This window comes from Tamandua tetradactyla, chromosome 14 (assembly GCF_023851605.1).
Source record: "Tamandua tetradactyla isolate mTamTet1 chromosome 14, mTamTet1.pri, whole genome shotgun sequence".
NCBI classification, from domain to species: domain Eukaryota; kingdom Metazoa; phylum Chordata; class Mammalia; order Pilosa; family Myrmecophagidae; genus Tamandua; species Tamandua tetradactyla.
The window spans coordinates 19238399-19256294 of record NC_135340.1 but is presented as its reverse complement, the minus strand read 5'-3'; positions in this window follow the sequence as shown (position 1 = coordinate 19256294).

Genomic DNA, 17896 nt, shown 5'->3' with positions numbered 1-17896 from the left:
ACAACCTTGTTGGAGACATGATTTTTAATGGCTACATAAATCATTGTGTGAATTTACTATAATTTAACTTTTATATAAGTTCATTTTTTTCTATCATAAATAAAACAGTGATGAACATCTTCTACATAAATGCTTGTTCTGTTCTAAGACTGATCAAATGTATATTGGGCTTCTACTCTGTGCCAGCTGCTATGCTAGATATAAGAGAGACAATGATAAGCAAAAGAGGCATGGTCCCATCATGTGAGGGAGATAATCCACTGCACACAAATTCATAAGTAAATACTGTGATTAAATAAAAGGAAGGTATATGATGCTAACAGTGCATACCATCAGAGAGAGCTGTCCTTGTGTGGGGGATTACGGAAGATCACTCTGAGGAAGTGATATTGGGCTTCAGATCTGATGAAAAGTAGGAGTTAGCTGAGCAGAGAGGCTGGACAAGAGCATTCTAGGCAGTGGGAAGAGTGAATGCAAAGGCCCTGTGATAGGAAGCAGCACAGGGCTTTTTTTTTTTTTTTTACATGGGCAGGCACCAGGAATTGAACCCGGGTCCTCGGGCTTGGCAGGCAAGCATTCTCACCTGCTGAGCCACCGTGGCCCGTCCTGCACAGGGCATTTGAGGAACATTCAGTGTAGCTGTTGTATCTCTAGTCCAGAAAGCAAGAGAGCATAGGAGCTGTGGGGGTAAAGGGGAGGGACTAGGCAGTGCAGGTCACATTAAAGGTCTTGATCTTCATCCTCAAGTGAAAAGCAATTGAAGGATAAAAACGAGATGAAATCTGAGTTTGGGAAAGATTCCTCTGGCTGCAGTGTGGAGGACAGGTTGGGGATGGGCAAGACTGAGCAGTACCTTAACAGTAATCCTGGTGAGAGATGATTGTGGCCTGGACCCAGGAGAAAGGGAAGAAGTGAACCAATCTGAGAGAGATTTTAGAACATAAACTCTTGAGCACTGGTGATTGATTGGCTAAAGAGGTTAAGGAGAAAGTGTCAGGATGCTGCCTGGTTTCTGGCTTGCTGAAGTGAACGTACAGTCTCTGCGTAAGGAATCCTGGCGGAGAAGCAAGTTTGAGGGAGGGGGTACTTTCAGGAGGTGCACTTAGGAATTTCTCTTTTTAATAAAGAACCAATTTTCACAATATCAGTTTAACTGAAAACTAAAAATTTAGGAGCATTTAATTTCCACCTATTTGTGAATTGCCAAAATTTCTGTTATTAGTTTCTAATTTTACTCCATTGTGATTGGAGAACATAGTTTGTATGATTTAAATCCACTGATTCAAACCACAAAAGCAAAGACAATTTTTAAAATTTATTCTGTTTTCCCTTAATCTTTTTTCTTTCTTTCTTTTTTTTTTTTGTAAGGGCAGGCTCCGGGAATCGAACCTGGGTCTCTAGCACAGCAGGCGAGAACTCTGCCACTGAACCACTGTTGCCCTTTCCCTTTGCTTTTCATGAACATAGCATGGCATATGGTGGGGTAAATAGAAGGACCAATACCACCCCACAGAAATACCACCCCACAGATTAGTTTACTGGTTGTAGAGGAAGAATGCAACTTTATAATGGGAGGGATCTGATGTGAAGCCTCTCTCAGCACTGATCAACCCTTGGCTCACTGCTGTCAGGCAACCAGCTATTGTGTGGACCTGGTATGATGCAGCAAAGACATAGCATCACTAGTGAAGTGTTCTTTTTCTCCTCTCTATGTAATATTCTTACCAAAAATGTTTAATCTGAATCTAATCAATCTTTTCAGATTTAACTTCCAGTTTATAGGAAATATAAAGGACAGAGGAAAAAGAGAAATGACATCATAAGGAAACGATTGGACAAATCAAGAAGGTGAGACATTGAATAGGACAAACTAATATCCTCTCTTCAATAAGTCAATGGCGTTAAAAAGGGGGGGGGGTGTTAGGGAATTGTTCTGGTTTCAAGAGACTTAAGAGTAACAATCAAATGCAGTGTATGGGCTTTGCAAGAAATTGTTAATTTTGTTAGTTGTGATAATGGTATGGCTATGTAAAAAATGACTTGTAATACTATAGGATAACTCAGTCATGGCAAACAAAAACAAAAACAAAACAGATACAGTTTTTTTAGGTAGCATATTATCAGTTCAAACTGGCAAAAAGAAGTCCACATTAGCAAATGAGCTACACAATACCCCCATTGAATTTGATAAGAAATGGAAGGAGATAAGCTCCGTGGTCCCTGCCTGGAGGCCAGAAATTTAGGCTGGTTGTTTTCAACTCTGGCTATGCATTTATTTAACATTATATTAGATAGTCATTAAGCTTTTAGAAATGCAGGTAACTGGACTCAAATACAAGAGATCCAAGCCCAGTCGTTTTAAAAAGCCCTGCAGTTCCCTCTGACTCACAGCCAGGGTTTACAACCTCCCAAGTGGTTCTGTGGGAGGCTGACCTAGTGTCCACAATACTAAGTGTAATCACAGTCTTCCTCAATTTATCTCAGATGTGTGGAGAAACCTCTGCTACAGGAACATCTCTGAATAAGAAGTGGCTGTTAAAGGTCTGATGCCTGAAAATTATGGTTGGCAGGTCTGGAATTCACAAAAATTCCCAGAAGTCCCATAGCTTCTTGGGAAGCATGTGGATTTTGCTGGAGTGAAAATTGTTCTCCCAGGACCCAATGTTAGGATTGACTCTTGCAAACAGTAGTAGGTAGGGTCATGGACTGCTCTACTTTTCACAATTTTCCGAGAAGGTACTGACCCCTCTGCAATTGCATTTTTAGCAAAACTTCAGTTTTGGTCAGTCCTTTTTCAAATCTCCTTCCCCATCTCTGCTCATACTGTCAAGTCCTCTCCTACACACTAAATGTAGGGATGTGAAAAAGCCTGCATTAGGATATAAGATTTCTTATTTTGATAGGCTTGCTTGTATATTGTACAAGCTGAAGTTTCTGCCACATTAAATAAATTAGTTGGGATGGTTTGGATCTTGCCTATTTTCTTTTCTGTTAATTTACCTATTTATAAAATCCATTTTGCTTTTAATATTTATCACTCTAATGAAATCAACCACAAATTGGACAGCTGGATCACTAGTTTGGAAGCCACCTACCTGGTGCCACTGAACTTGGTCCAGGAACACTATGGAAAGTGAGGTTCATACATTTTATTTAGATCTCATGTCTCTTAGCCTGATGTAGTGCTGACCCAGATCCTAAATAACATTCTAAGTATTAAACAGAAGAGGAAAGGAGGAAACTTGCATTTATTGAATAGCTATTTTGGCCAGGCAGTACACCAAAATTTTATTCATATTCGCTCATTTAATTGGGGACCAATACAGAGTAGTAGTTAAGAGGCCTGGATCTACAAAATGAAATCAGAGAAGTAAAGTAAATGGCAAAATATTAAATTGAACCTAGATGGAGGGTATACAACATTTTATTCACACACACATGAATGATTATCCTCAGAAAGCTAAACATAGAGTTACTGTATGACCCAGCAGTTCCATTCCTACATATATACTCAAGAGAAAACTTGTACAAAGGTGTTCAGAAAAGCTTTATTCACAATACTCAAAAAATTGAAACAACTCCAAAGTCCGGCACCTGATGGATGAATAAACAAAATGTGGCATATCCATACAATGGAATATTACTTGGCAATAATAGAGAATGCAGTTTTGATACATGCTACAACATGGATAAACCTTGAAAACGTTATGCTAAGTCAAAGAGGCCGATCACAAAAGACCACATATTTTGTGATTCCATTTATATAAAATGTCAAGAATAGGCAAATCAATAGAGATGAAAAGTAGATTAGTGGTTGCCCCAAGGGCTGGGAGTACAGGGGTGAAGGTTGGAGTGACTGCTAATGGGTACAGGGTTTCTTTTAGAAGAGACAAAGTATTCTAAAATTAGATCGTGGTGATGTTTGCACAACCCTAAAAATATACTAAAAATCAATAAATTGTACACTTTAAATGGATGAAAATTGAATGGCATGTGAGTTACATCTTAATAAAAGCTGGAAAAAAGAGAGAGATGACTCATAGAGTCAGACTGCCTGGATTTGGATCCTGTCGCTACCACTTTTATAGTCATGTGACCTTGGGCAAGATATTTCATCACTAAGCTACAGTTCTAAAATTTCTGAATAGAGAAGTAGTAGTGGTACTACTACTAGGGCTGTTTTGGGGGATAACATGAAATAATCTCTGTTAAGTGCCCATAGTAAATGTTAGCTGCTATTATCATTGATTATCCAACAGCTCTAAAGATTGTATTTTCCCCATTTTACAGAAGAGAACTCTGAAATCAGAAACATTAATAATTTGCCCAAGGCCATGCATCTAGAATACAGTAGGAGTGGACATTCTGATGACACATCTGACTCCAAAAGCCAGGATTTCCCATCATGTAATTCTGTTTCCTGTGATGTATCTTTTTCGGTGTACTATGCATTTATAAAAGATGTTTTCAGAATTACATAACAGCATATAAGAAATAAATACGTTAAAAATTCACTTCTAATTTTGACACAGATTTTTAATACCTAAGTGACATTATTTATTTTACATTCACCAAACTTTTCAAGCTTATTTGACACAAAGAGAATCAAAAAAGATCACAATTTGTCTTTGTGACCTAAGGAAAGGGACCTTTCCTTCTAATCATGTGGTATTTCTGAATAGCCCTGAGCTATTTACAGTTAGATAGATGGAATTAACAAATTACTCTCTAAAGTTGACACTGAGAATAGCTCCCGGAGCCACGATAGTGACCGGACACACAGCGTACCTCAGTCTGGACCAGCTGGACCGGCTGTGAGCACCCCCTGAACCGTGAGTTCTCAAAGCTGAGGCGGCCAGCACTCCTCCTGCACAGGCCGCTTCCCAGAGGGGAAAGGAAAGGACTTTACCAGCAGCAGGGACTGAGCACAATCAAACGCCAATTGTGGAACTAATTAACAAATTCTGACTACTAAAAATAGGCCCCCAGCTTAGGTGAACCTGATCAAAGTGGAGGTTGCTCATTTTTGCCAAGGCGCCAAGGGGGCAGGACTGACAGAAAAAGGAGGGGGGGGAGAAGGAAACAGAGGTTTTTGTGGCTGTGTATCTACCAAGGCTTGACTGCCTCTGGATACAGCGGCAGGACTTTTCAGGCTGCAACTGCCCCAGGCATAGGCAGAAGTGAGCTCTTTTGGGGGCTTAACTGGAGCTTTTGCCTTCCCCAGGGGAGGAGTGAAGCCCCACCCAGGTGGAATCCCTCCATCAAGGAATTCAGACACCAGGGCTTGGTAATTTGAAGCCATTAAAACCAGCCTACAACCTCTCCTCTGTCTCCACCACGCCCCCAGCAGGGAGAGTCTGCCAAAGTTAAAGGTACTGCATCATCTTATGCTGGTGGGACCTGCAGTCAGACAAGCGCCACATACTGGGCAGGATAAGAAAAACAGAGTCCAGAGACTTCACAGGAAAGTCTTTCAACCTGCTGGGTCTCACCCTCAGGGAAAACCGACACAGGTGACTCTTTTCTCCTGATAGGAGGCCAGTTTGGTCTGGGAAAATCTGGCTGGGGTCTATATATCTAAGTAGACCCTCCTAAGTGTGTGTGTGTGTGGGGGGGAAGGCACCACACAAGCAGGGCAAGAAACAAGAAAACAAGAACTGACAAATTCTCCTCTGTTAAGCAAAACTTGAGCTAAAGGTCCAGATAAAGCTGAACGGAATGTCAAAGAACAGATAGACAACAAATTCATCCAGCAAGAAAACCCTAGATAAAAGAAGTGAAAGCAATCTCCAGAATAAACTAATTAAGGTAATTAAATGCCTAGATGCCAGCAAAAAATAACAAATCACACTAGGAAAATTGAAGATATGGCCCAGTCAAACGAACAAACCAACAATTCAAATGACACACAGGAGCTGAAACAATTAATTCAGAATGTATGAACAGACATGGAAAACCTCATCAAAAACCAAATCAATGAATTGAGGGAGGATATAAAGAAGGCAAGGAAAGAACAAAAAGAAGAAACTGAAAATCTGAAAAAACAAATCACAGAACTTATGGGAATGAAAGACACAGTAGAAGAGATGAAAAAAACAATGGAAACCTACAATGGTAGATTTCAAGAGACAGAACAGGATTTCTGAACTGGAGGATGGAACATCTAAATCCGCCAAGAAACAGAAACTATAGGAAAAAAAATGGAAAAATATGAGCAGGGACTCAGGGAATTGAAAGACAATATGAAGTGCATGAATATACGTGTTGTGGGTGTCCCAGAAGGAGAAGAGAAGGGAAAAGGAGGAGAAAAACTAATGGAGGAAATTATCACTGAAAATTTCCCAACTCTTAGGAAAGACTTAACATTACAGATCCAAGAAGTGCAGCTTACCCCAAAGAGAATAGATCCAAGTAGACATACTCCAAGACATTTACTAATCAGAATGTCAGAGATCAAAGAGAAAGAGAGGATCTTGAAAGCAGCAAGAGAAAAGCAATCCACCACATTCAAGGGAAGCCCAATAAGACTATGTGCAGATCTCTCAGCAGAAACCATGGAGGCGAGAAGACAGTGGGATAATATATTTAAACTATTAAAAGAGAAACACTGCCAACCAAGAATTCTATATCCAGCAAAATTGCCCTTCAAAAATGAGGGAGAAATTAAACATTTTCAGACAAAAAATCACTGAGAGGATTTGTGACCAAGAGACCAGCTCTGTAAGAAATACTAAAGGGAACACTAGAGACAGATACGAAGACAGAAGAGAGAGGTGTGGAGAAGAGTGTAGAAAGGAAGACTATGAGAAAAGGTAAATAGAAGGAAAATTAGATATGACATATAAAATCCAGAAGGCAAAATAGTAGAAGAAAGTACTACCCATGCAGTAATAACACTGAATGGTAATGGATTAAACTCTCCAATCAAAAGACATAGTCTGGCAGAATGGATTAAAAAACAGGACCCATCTATATGCTGTCTCTACTCAAAGGACACGAGGCCAAGGACATGAATGGACATTTACACACCAATGTTTATAGCAGCATTATTAACAATTACCAAGAGATGGAAACAGCCAAAATGTCCATCAACAGACAGTTGGCTAAACAAACTGTGACATTTACATAAGATGGAATATTAATACAGAATAAAGTCATGAAGCATGTAACAACATGGATGGACATTAAGGAAATTATACTGAGTGTGATTAGCCAGAAACAAAAAGACAAATACTGTATGATCTCACTGATATGAACTGACATTAGTAAATAAATTTGGAATATTTCCTTGATAACAGAGACCATCAGGAGATAGAAATAGGGTAAGATATTGGGTAATTGGAGCTGAAGGGATGCAGATTGTGCAACAGGACTTAATATAAAAACTCAGAAATGGACAGCACAATATTACCTAACTGTAATACAATTATGTTAAAACACTGAATGAAGCTGCATATGAGAATGATAGAGGGAGGAGGTCTGAGGCATAAATGAAATCACAAAGAAAGATAGATGATAAAGACTGAGATGGTGTCATCTAGGATTGCCTAGAGTGTATAATGATAGTGACTAAATGTACAAATTTAAAAAATGTTTTTGCATGAGGAAGAACAAAAGAATGTCATTACTGCAGTGTGCTGAAAACAGATGGTACTTAATATTTTAGAATTTCAACTTATGTGTGAGACTAAAGCAAAAAATGTTTATTTGGTACAAATCTATACTTTGACTAGTGCATCTCCTAATATAATTTATATAGATAGTTGATTGAACATCTTAAGTACATGGAACTTTGTATAGGACATGAGATTTTGTTGGTTTGTTCAGGTGATGCCCTGATGAATCCCAGAGTGATTTGATCAGTGAGTGGAAAAGTATTTGCAAAGTCCCCTTCGGGGAATGGTGAGAATGGGGTAAAACTCAACTTCCCCAAGTTGAATTCTTGATATTCTCACAAGCAGTGTGGACAACCAAAGCTATAGGCTGAGCCCCCAGTCTTGGGGTTTGTGCATATGAAACTTAACCCCACAGGGGATAGGTCAAGCCTACTTAAAATTAAGCCTAAGAGTCACCCCCAAGAGAACCTCTTTTGTTGCTCAGATGGGGGTGTGGATCTTCCTGGCAGCGTGGGACAGAAATCCCAGAATGAGCTGAGATTCAGCATCAAGGGATTGAGAAAAACTCTAGAATGAGCTGAGACCCAGCATCAAGGGATTGAGAAAACCTTCTCAACCAAAAGAGGGAAGAGTGAAATGAGACAAAGTGTCAATGGCTGAGAGATTCAAACAGAGTGGAGAGGTTATCCTGGAAGTTATTCTTATGCATTAAGTAGATATCACCTTGTTATCCAAGATGTAATGGAGAGGCTGGAGGGAACTGCCTGAAAATGTAGAGCTGTGTTCCAGTAACCATGTTTCTTGATGATGGTTGTATAATGATATAGCTTTCACAATGTGACTGTGTGATTGTGAAAACCTTGTGTCTGATGCTCCCTTTATCTACCTTGTCAACAGATGAGAGGAACATATGGAATAAAAATAAATAATAGGGGAAACAAATGTTAAAACAGATTTAGTTTGAAATGCTAGTGATCAATGAAAGGGATCAGTAAGGGGTATGGCATGTAAATTTTTTTTTTCTGTTTGTTATATTTTTCTGTTGTCTTTTTATTTCTTTTTCTGAATTGATGCTAATGTTCTGGGAAATGATCATGATGATGAATATGCAATTATGTGATGATACTGTGAATTGCTGAGTGTATGTGTTGGCAATATTTGTTTCTTGAAATTTTTTTTTAATTAATAAAAAATAAAATAAAGTTGACACTGAACACTTTCCATCTTGCATTATGATTGCTGACATATATTTCTATTCTTCTCTTCTAGGCCAAGCTCCTTTAGCGCAATTGAGGATACAACACACACAATGTATAACAAATTGTTTTTAAATGAACAAATGAATTTGAACAAATGCACACAAGCACACACTTCAACAGTCATCAACTCTACCATGGTAATAGATATTCTTACAAATCATGTACTTCATGCGAAGGACCGGATGGAGTATAAAATTTACAACTAGAGTCAAGGTCCTTAACCCACAATTGGGCAAAATCCCATAATCCTTATTGATTAAGCTATAAATTCAATTACCATCTACTCATTTCCAAAATAAGTGAAAATTTCCATTCAATCACCTCCTTCCCAACCTCACCACCAGAATCTTACATACACACAGATGGAATTATCCTGCTTCTTCAGTAAACCTGCTAAAACAATGCTGATTAAGGTTAACAATCTCCCAACCTAGCATAGGATATGCTTTAGTTGCATGAGTGGTATGAACTGTGAAAAGCCTTCCAGCTGCCATAGGAAAAAAGCCCCACTATACCCTAGTCTGCTACAATTGACCAGACTTGAGTTTTACACATCCCCAGAAGGAAATTACATACCTGGCACACACTTAAGTATAAGCAATGCACAGACTTAAGCACTCAGCAAAAGTCTGATGAATGAATGACTGAAATTCTCCACTTTTCTCTGGCTCTTGTTCATGTTCCCATTTTATATTAGAATTCTCATTTTCTAATGTGTGGGCCAGGAACAATGCTTAAGATGAGAAAATAACAGGGACGTTGAAATATCAGAAACAAGAAAGTGAGATTTATCAACAACCAGATCTTTTATGCTTAAATATTATGTTAAGGCTTGGCCTCTGTGCAGATCAACTAAGTTCTTTCTTCTGCAGTTATGGTGTGGTCCCCAAACTGTCTAGTCTTTTGTTCATGCACGCTCCTGAAGAAGAACGGGAAGGCAAAGCAAGAGACAAATCGATTGCCAGTTCTGAAAAAAATAACTCAAAGCACAGGCCCTACCGTGTAAAGGTCAGTGATGTCAGTTTTGAAATCAGAGGAAATGCATTCAAAGACTGAAAAGATTATAGGCCTTCCTGATTATTCCCTGATTAGCAGTATAATAAACATCCAGAAACTAAATGAGTAAAATTTGGAAACAGAGAACCTTTTACAACCTCCATAGTTCACATAAAAGTTCATTCATTTGTTCAACAACCTTTTAACTTGAATGCCTGCTACATACCAAGCACTATTTTAGGTGTTGGAGGTCCCAATGAGAAGCTGAAAAGAATGTGAGGCATGAAGAGCCTTAGGAGCTAGTCAGAGGAGAAAACTGCAAAAAATAATGATAGAAACCTCTCAACCCTACAAGGTCCTCTAGAGTACTGGTTGCTCTCTTCCTTGACAGATTAGCTTTTTGAAAGAATAGTTCACGTTTCTGCTACAGTACAGAAATGAGTATATTTAGAGATGTTTATAGCAATTTGATATGACCATAAAAAAACTCATGAGGTACACTGTGGCTGGCACAACCCATGTACTAGTCATGCACATGGGACCATATTGTTAGTCCATGACAGTCTGGAAATTAAAGAAAGTAGTGCTTAGCTATGGGTTTTTGAAAGGCACTTGTCTATACCACTCTGTCTCCATTTCTTGTTCAGTCTTCATGCCATTTGGCATTTGCCTTCCATTTTCTGCCAAAAATGCCATGAGAGGTCACTGACCTCCTTTATGACCTAGTGGATTCTTTCCTGTCCTCATTGTATGTGACATCTCTGTAGCATTTGGCACCCTTTGCTTTCATAACATCACACTGTTGGTTCTCCTATCACTCTTGCCAATTTCTTCTCAGTCTTTCTTGCAGGTGATTCTTCCTCTGCCCACTCTTTGGCCCTTTTCTCTTCTCATGCTACACTCACATAGATTTTTGCTGGGTAATCTGACACCCCCTGGTTTCAACTATATACTGTTGACTTCTAAATTTCTACTTCCAGGGTATAAACTTGATAGTATACTAATGTGCTTAGAATATTTACATAAGAATCAGTTTAAAGCTGAAAAAAAAAAACAAAAATAAAAAACACAAGATAAATGGAGAATCAATTTTTTTCATTTATAACTGTTTTCAATATTACACATTTACCCTCAGAAACCATTTTTATTCCAAACAAAACTTATAGAGAAACCCAATGTGAAGCAAAATAAAAGCATCATTTCTTTGATGGAAATGGATGTGTGGTCTTTTACTTCCTGGGACTTCTCAGATAATTACTAACCTCAAGAGTTTCTTAACCCCAAGTGATCTGTAGAAGGAATTCAGGAGATCTGTTGAAAAATTATATCTTTATTTTAACTAATAAATTTAGCAGTTCCTTTAATTATGAATGTAGGCAATAAACATAATAGCATTAGCAGTACCCATCTATAGCTTCATCACCAATAGAAATCAGACATAATCATGTCACATTACATTGCTGCAGATATTTCAAAGCAGCATTTACATTCATCACTACTTCGTATTATGGTAATTATTAGACTGCCTCTAGATATTGTTATGTAGTGTGTTAACAGAGAAACGTATGTATTATGGTATCACAAATTTTGATTGTTCTATATATTCTCCCTTTCATATATTATCAATTTCAAAACATTGTGAGAAGGGGTTCATAGGCTATACTAGATTGCCAAAAGGACCTATGACACAAGAAAAGGTTAAGAACCCCTGTGGAAACTCAGGGCTCTGTGAAACTATCCACATGGAAAGGTTATCAGAGTAAGGACTCTGCTTTGGCCCTAATCCCTCTCTAAAACTATTTAATGGAAATGATGCGAAAAGGTCCCTATCTGTTCTTAAAATTAAGGAGATATTCTCAGTGAAGAAAAAATGTCTGTTGGACCCTCATGGTAAATAACAATTCTGTATTTCAAGGGAAAATGTTTTGATTTTTAAAATGCTTTTTAAAAATTTTTCTAAATGTTTAAAGACAACTTCTATGAAATCTTTTTTCATTTTCACCTTTCCTTTTTTCTGCTTTTTCTGGATGCTTGTTCAATTGCTTATCATTGAATACTCATTAGTTTACAGATCTACTTTATCTTTACAAGTGGATTATAAAAATGTCCTTGAGAAGTTTATTTTTCAGGATGGCCAGAATAGTGCTCTAGAAATAGACATCCTATAAATGCTTCCTGATCAGTTGAAAGGCCTTTCAGAAAAGTGATTTTATTTACCATAAAAACAAGATTAGAAACCAATGTGGTTAAGTAATTTTATTACAAGGTGGTGAAAAACAAGAGGAATCTGATTCTGGATAGTACTTGTGAAAGGAATTTTAGGAAATTATGTTTATAATTAGCTTTTTATTTACTAGTAAGGTATAAAAATATTAATTAGATGATCTTTCAGATGACCTGAATATTCGGTTTACTGTCACAAGCAAAGGATGGGCCAAGTTTTATCTAATGAGTAGATTATGTGATAAAGAATATATAGATTCAGTCATTTTAATGTTTTTGATACAGGCCATGGCCAAGAGGCATGAGTTTTATAATAAAACTTCATAGAATAGAAATACGACTTTTAAAGCTATAGATAATTCAATTCTATAGATACCCACAGCTATGCTAGTTTTAAAAAAGATCTATTAATTATATAAAAATTGCTACAAATTAGGTTCATGAATCTTAATTACAAATAGCAGACTTACAACTTTTTAGCCAATGATCTCATGCTTTCAGAATGTTACCTTCATTAAAAATGTTTTCTTTCCATACATTTTTACAATTTATCTTTTTCTGAGCCAATATGATGCCTTTAAATTATTTTAAACGTCAACAATACTAACATGGTAAACATTTTACAAATATATGATCAAAATTAATCAAATCCCATCAAGTATCAACACACCTCGAAAAATACATCTACCCCCAAATGCACTTGTCACCACCTGAATTTGGGAATTTTAACTGCTTCCAATTTCTTCCTTTCCATACATTCTTCACATGGTCATAAAATTACAAGATTTGTGTTTCAGAAACATACTATCGCTCCTCTGGTTAAACCCCTATACTGGCTCCTCACCACACACAAGTTTCATGTTCAGCCTCCTGAGCCAACAATACATGGATGGCCCTCAGTGATCTGGCTCATACCCATCTCTCCTGTACTTCCATCGTGTCGCTTCATACTTGTCTGACCTATTGCACTGTTATTTGCTGGGCTTCTGCATAAGCTCTCCTTTCTCCAGGAAGACCTTTTCAAACTGATTTCTGGTGAACTTTATCATCTTTCAAACCCAGCCAAACATCACCTCCTCTATAAGGCCTCCTTGAAGCCCATCCAAACTGCAAAATGAATCACTACTGCTAAACCTTATAACGTATCATTGTATTTATCACATTGCATTATAATTATGTATTAGTTTTATTTACTCACTATAATTATTATATACTTGCCTTCCCTATATCACAGTAACTCTCTTGGGCCCAAAGGATGCTTCATGTTTGTTAAACTGAATTTGATCTAACAATCTGAGTAATTGGGCAACAGAGATGGAATGTCTCTAGAGTGATTCAGAGTGGCCAGAATGATCAGGTTTCTCCACAGTAAACATAAATCTTGTGTTTCTTTAATCATGGGGATTACCAGACCCTCTTGGAATAGCACACAAAGTGCAAATTCTTTCCTAAATTAGGTTAACTAAACACTATATACCTCAGAGGCAGTCAATGTCTGCTCTATATAATGAGTCAAATTTATAAATATCACTTTTTATCAAATACGGATTGAGTGCTTCTGGCTTAATGCAAAATATATACATTTATCTTAAATCTTTTCGTAGGGTACAAAGTGAATCTGAAGATGGCTTACTTATACTGTACACCAGGAACAAGCATCTATTAAATTTTATCATTCAAATATCAAGAGAAAAGTCCCAAGATACTGAAAACAAATGGAACAGAAGCAGGTGGCACAAGAAATACAATTTTTTCAAATATTTATGGTACACAGCACCAGGTGTATTTCTCAATTAAATATACGTCAAATTAGGTGAATGATAACACTAGTTTTATTAGCTCCTCATCCCCTTTTCCTGCTTATAAAAGACTTTTTAAAATTGAAACTGTATAAATTTAAAATTCTATACATTTCTTAGCAACAAAATTGCCAATAAAGCAGTGATGAATAAAATATTCCTTCTTTATTTCTCAATCTCAGCTTTGATCTATTGCTATTTTACACACAAAAGGTTTAACATTAATGTCATTCTCACATAGAATTATTTTCCACCAATCTTAGGAATTCTAACTTTCTTTCATATCTTGTATGGTACAGCAAAGTTTTATAATTTCTAGACCAAAGAACACTGGTGCCTCTTCTATCTTTTATAAAACTAAGTCCAGCCTAATTTTTCCAATTTGGAAATTGCCTTTATTATCATTGATTGTTTGCAATTAATTAATAAAAGCCCCCATCAGCTTCTAGAAACACATATGAGGGGATGAACTGTATTCCCAGGAATGTGTAATTCATTCAGTAACTATCAACCTTCCAAGGGAAATATCTGAAATTTCATTATCAAGAATATGTAAAATAAGAAAAAGAGCTGTAAGAAAATAATATGCCATTAACATAAAATGTGTTTTTTTTCATTTCTGTGGGAAAATGATCAGTCATTTGAACAAAAAATCTGTTCCAAATTTTTATGTCATTTCAAATAAACTACTATAGTATTGTATGTGCATACAAACATAATCAAATTAGCTATGAGGAATCATGAGCAAATGAAGTATTTATATATCTAGCTGAAAAGTAATCAAATATACTTCCTAGTGAATATATCTAAGAGTACATGTAAGAAAAATCTAATAAAATAAAGAGTCAACTGGCATTTTATATTTCTTACGATTACTTTGCTTACCAAATGCTTGTTCTCATATCCTACTATGTACTTATTTCAATAAATTAAAAAGTTGGATCAAGAATAAACCTTCCTTCTATTAATAATGGAAACAAATTCCTTTGTAAGCCTTTAATGATATAGGTACAGTCAAAGGCAAATATGATCTTCTTAAATAATAGTGATATTTCAGGTGCCTCAATAGGATTCAGAAATGCTTCTGTTATCTACAGCTCAGCTATCTTGCATACCTGACTTACAAAAACATAAAACTAAAAACCAGAAGGTACATTAAAGATCTTAAAATAGCCTAAATTTAGAAGGTTCATATGTTCAGGCATTTAGTTCTCAAGCCTTCACTGTGAACCTATTTACTTTTCTTAAACACAATTGTAACAAACTTGGTTTTCCAAGTCCACAGGAGATAAGAAGCATTCATTAGAAGCTGCTATAGGAAAACCACACTGATGACAGCAAAATGCAACATCTAACAGCTTACAAGTATGACTGTCAAGAGGAAAGCTCTTTTTAAAAAAGAAAAAACATAAAAAGCCAAAGTTGACTTGAGATTAATTATTTAAGAACAATCAAATTTCAGTAGACCCTCAAGTCATCATGCCAGTACATTATACAACTGAAGTTAATAATGACCTGTCATCTTCTATACAGTTCATTCTATGCCAGTATTATTTTAATAACGGTTTATACTTCTTGATAGGGTGTCCACCCCTCCTGATTTGCTTGGGATTGTCCTAGCTAAGCCTGATGTCCTGTCATAATTATTAATAGCTCTCCCTTTCACTTTCAAAATGTGTCCTGGTTTGGACCATAAATTTGAAGGTTACCCTACTAAGCACTTACTAAGCAACAGAAAATATATTCCAGGAGCTTTTGTGTATCTTCACAATCCTATGAGATGGGGTACAACTATTACCCCATTTGAAGATGAAGTAACCTCTAAGAGGTTAAGTGATTTTCCTAAGAATCGTTAATCAGTAAGTGTAAAGGTCAATAAATGACTAACTCAGGCAGTCTGTGCCAAAGTCTTACTACTGAACCACTATATAATATACAGTCTACCTCTTCTAAGAAAGATGAGTAGGGAAGGAGGGAGCTATCCAATCCAAAGACTTAAGTAAGGTTTTAGAAAAGGATTAATAAAGAGTATCAGCTTTCTGGAAAACTTGTCTATATAATCCTTGTATTTTTCAACAACTAGCACAATCCCATACATTTACAAATCTGAAACACCTAAGAAAATCTGAAAGTATTTCAGATTTTTATGAGCTGTGGGCTTTCTTAGAAACCCAAAATTCCAAGGCTGTTTTTTTTTTCAAGGCTGTTTTTAAAATACACTCTTGAAAGATGCGACTTAAAAAATACACTGTATACTTAGTAATTATACCCTCTTAATATATCAGATTATTCCATCTTTTTAAAAAGAAAAATAGTAACTCATTGTATGTTACAATATAAATGCAGAATGAAAAATATACTGGACTAGGATTAGCTTTGCTACTCAATAGTCTGGAATTCCTTAACCTCCCCAAATTTCACTATCCTCACACGTAGCAGAAAAATGTGGTTAGTGGAAAGAGAACCTAAGGAAATCAAATAGATTTAAAGTGCCTTGAGAATTATGAAGGGCTACATAAATTTACAGAATTAACAATAAAGTCATAGATTTTCAACAATCTACAACATAAATTTATGGCAAATATTCTTAAGCTACATTTCTCTAACTTTTTTTTACCACAAAATTATTTGGGGGGTGGGGTGGGATTAGCATCTGGTCACACGTGAAAAAGAAAATTGCTAAAAAGATTATGAGCATTATAATTATGACATATATGATATGATGATATCAATATCATGACAATTATGCACACTTGTTGCATAAATATCAACTCAGAGGTTACATTATCTGTACACCTTATATTTCATTCTGAAAAATAGATTCTACATATCAGATAATTAGTCCTTAAAACAAGTTATGAGATTGAATAGCTAAATTTCAAAAATAAAGACGTTTAATGACAAATCTTATTTTTAATATGGTGCTTAATCTTTACTTATTTAGAATGAGTGGCTTAAACAAATTGTTGCATTTACACAGTATCTTCCTGCTTTCAAAAAGTATTTTCATATTTGATCCTCAGCAACTAGGTAAGGTGGACAAGGATCATTCTCATATTAAGGGTCAGAAAGATTAACTTGCCCAAGTGCTTTCTGACTGGAAATTGAACTGAAGGATGACTCCCAATTCTACATGGAAAGAAAGCACGTTTTTGGATGCTCCAAAAGCAAAAGAAGTCTCAGACTTTATTGGCTGAGATGAGACAAAGAATATCTATAAACTCATTATTTTAAGACCAACATTCACTGGAGCCTGTCTGCCCATCTCTAGTGCTCTAATATCCATAGAAAATTGGATAATCATGTTTCAGATCACAAACTTTTAGTTAAATATACGAGCAAAAACAAGACTTATGAAAAGCAGAACAAGGTTGTTTTTTCACAGTGGCAAACCTAATGAAAAGTATTCCCAACTCCTCTCTGATTTACCACTGCTGATATTTTTCTTAACAAGAAAATATTTAAAAAATAATTTTCTGCCAAAACTCATTTTAGATTCCATAAATTAGCTGTGAAAAAGGATCTTTATAATCTAATAAATGGCTTTTTTTCCAACCTATATAAAAAGTACATTAAATACACAATGCTGGCCACACAATTTTAGATAATGATGGAAAACAACAGCTGATAGCCAGTTTGGGACAGGTGCCAAATAGTCCCATTTGTCTGAAATTGCTAAAATTAATTGCTACATACCCAGTTTTCAAAGAAAATGAATCTAAATGAGAAAGCGTATCACCTAATATACTGAAAAAACAGACTAAACATAACAGTACCTCTTTGACCTGCAATGTTAGTTTTAAATTTTTACTATTCCGAAGTTTAAGTAAACACATCTCAACAGCTTTATATATTTTCATATATTTTATTTTTAAACACTTATAATAATTTTGCAAGCTAGCAGTAAAATATTTCCCTCAATTATTTTATTAATTAGCACCATATACCTTTTAAAGCTTACTGGAACACTGTTCATGGTAAATGATTGTAAAGTAAAATGGTC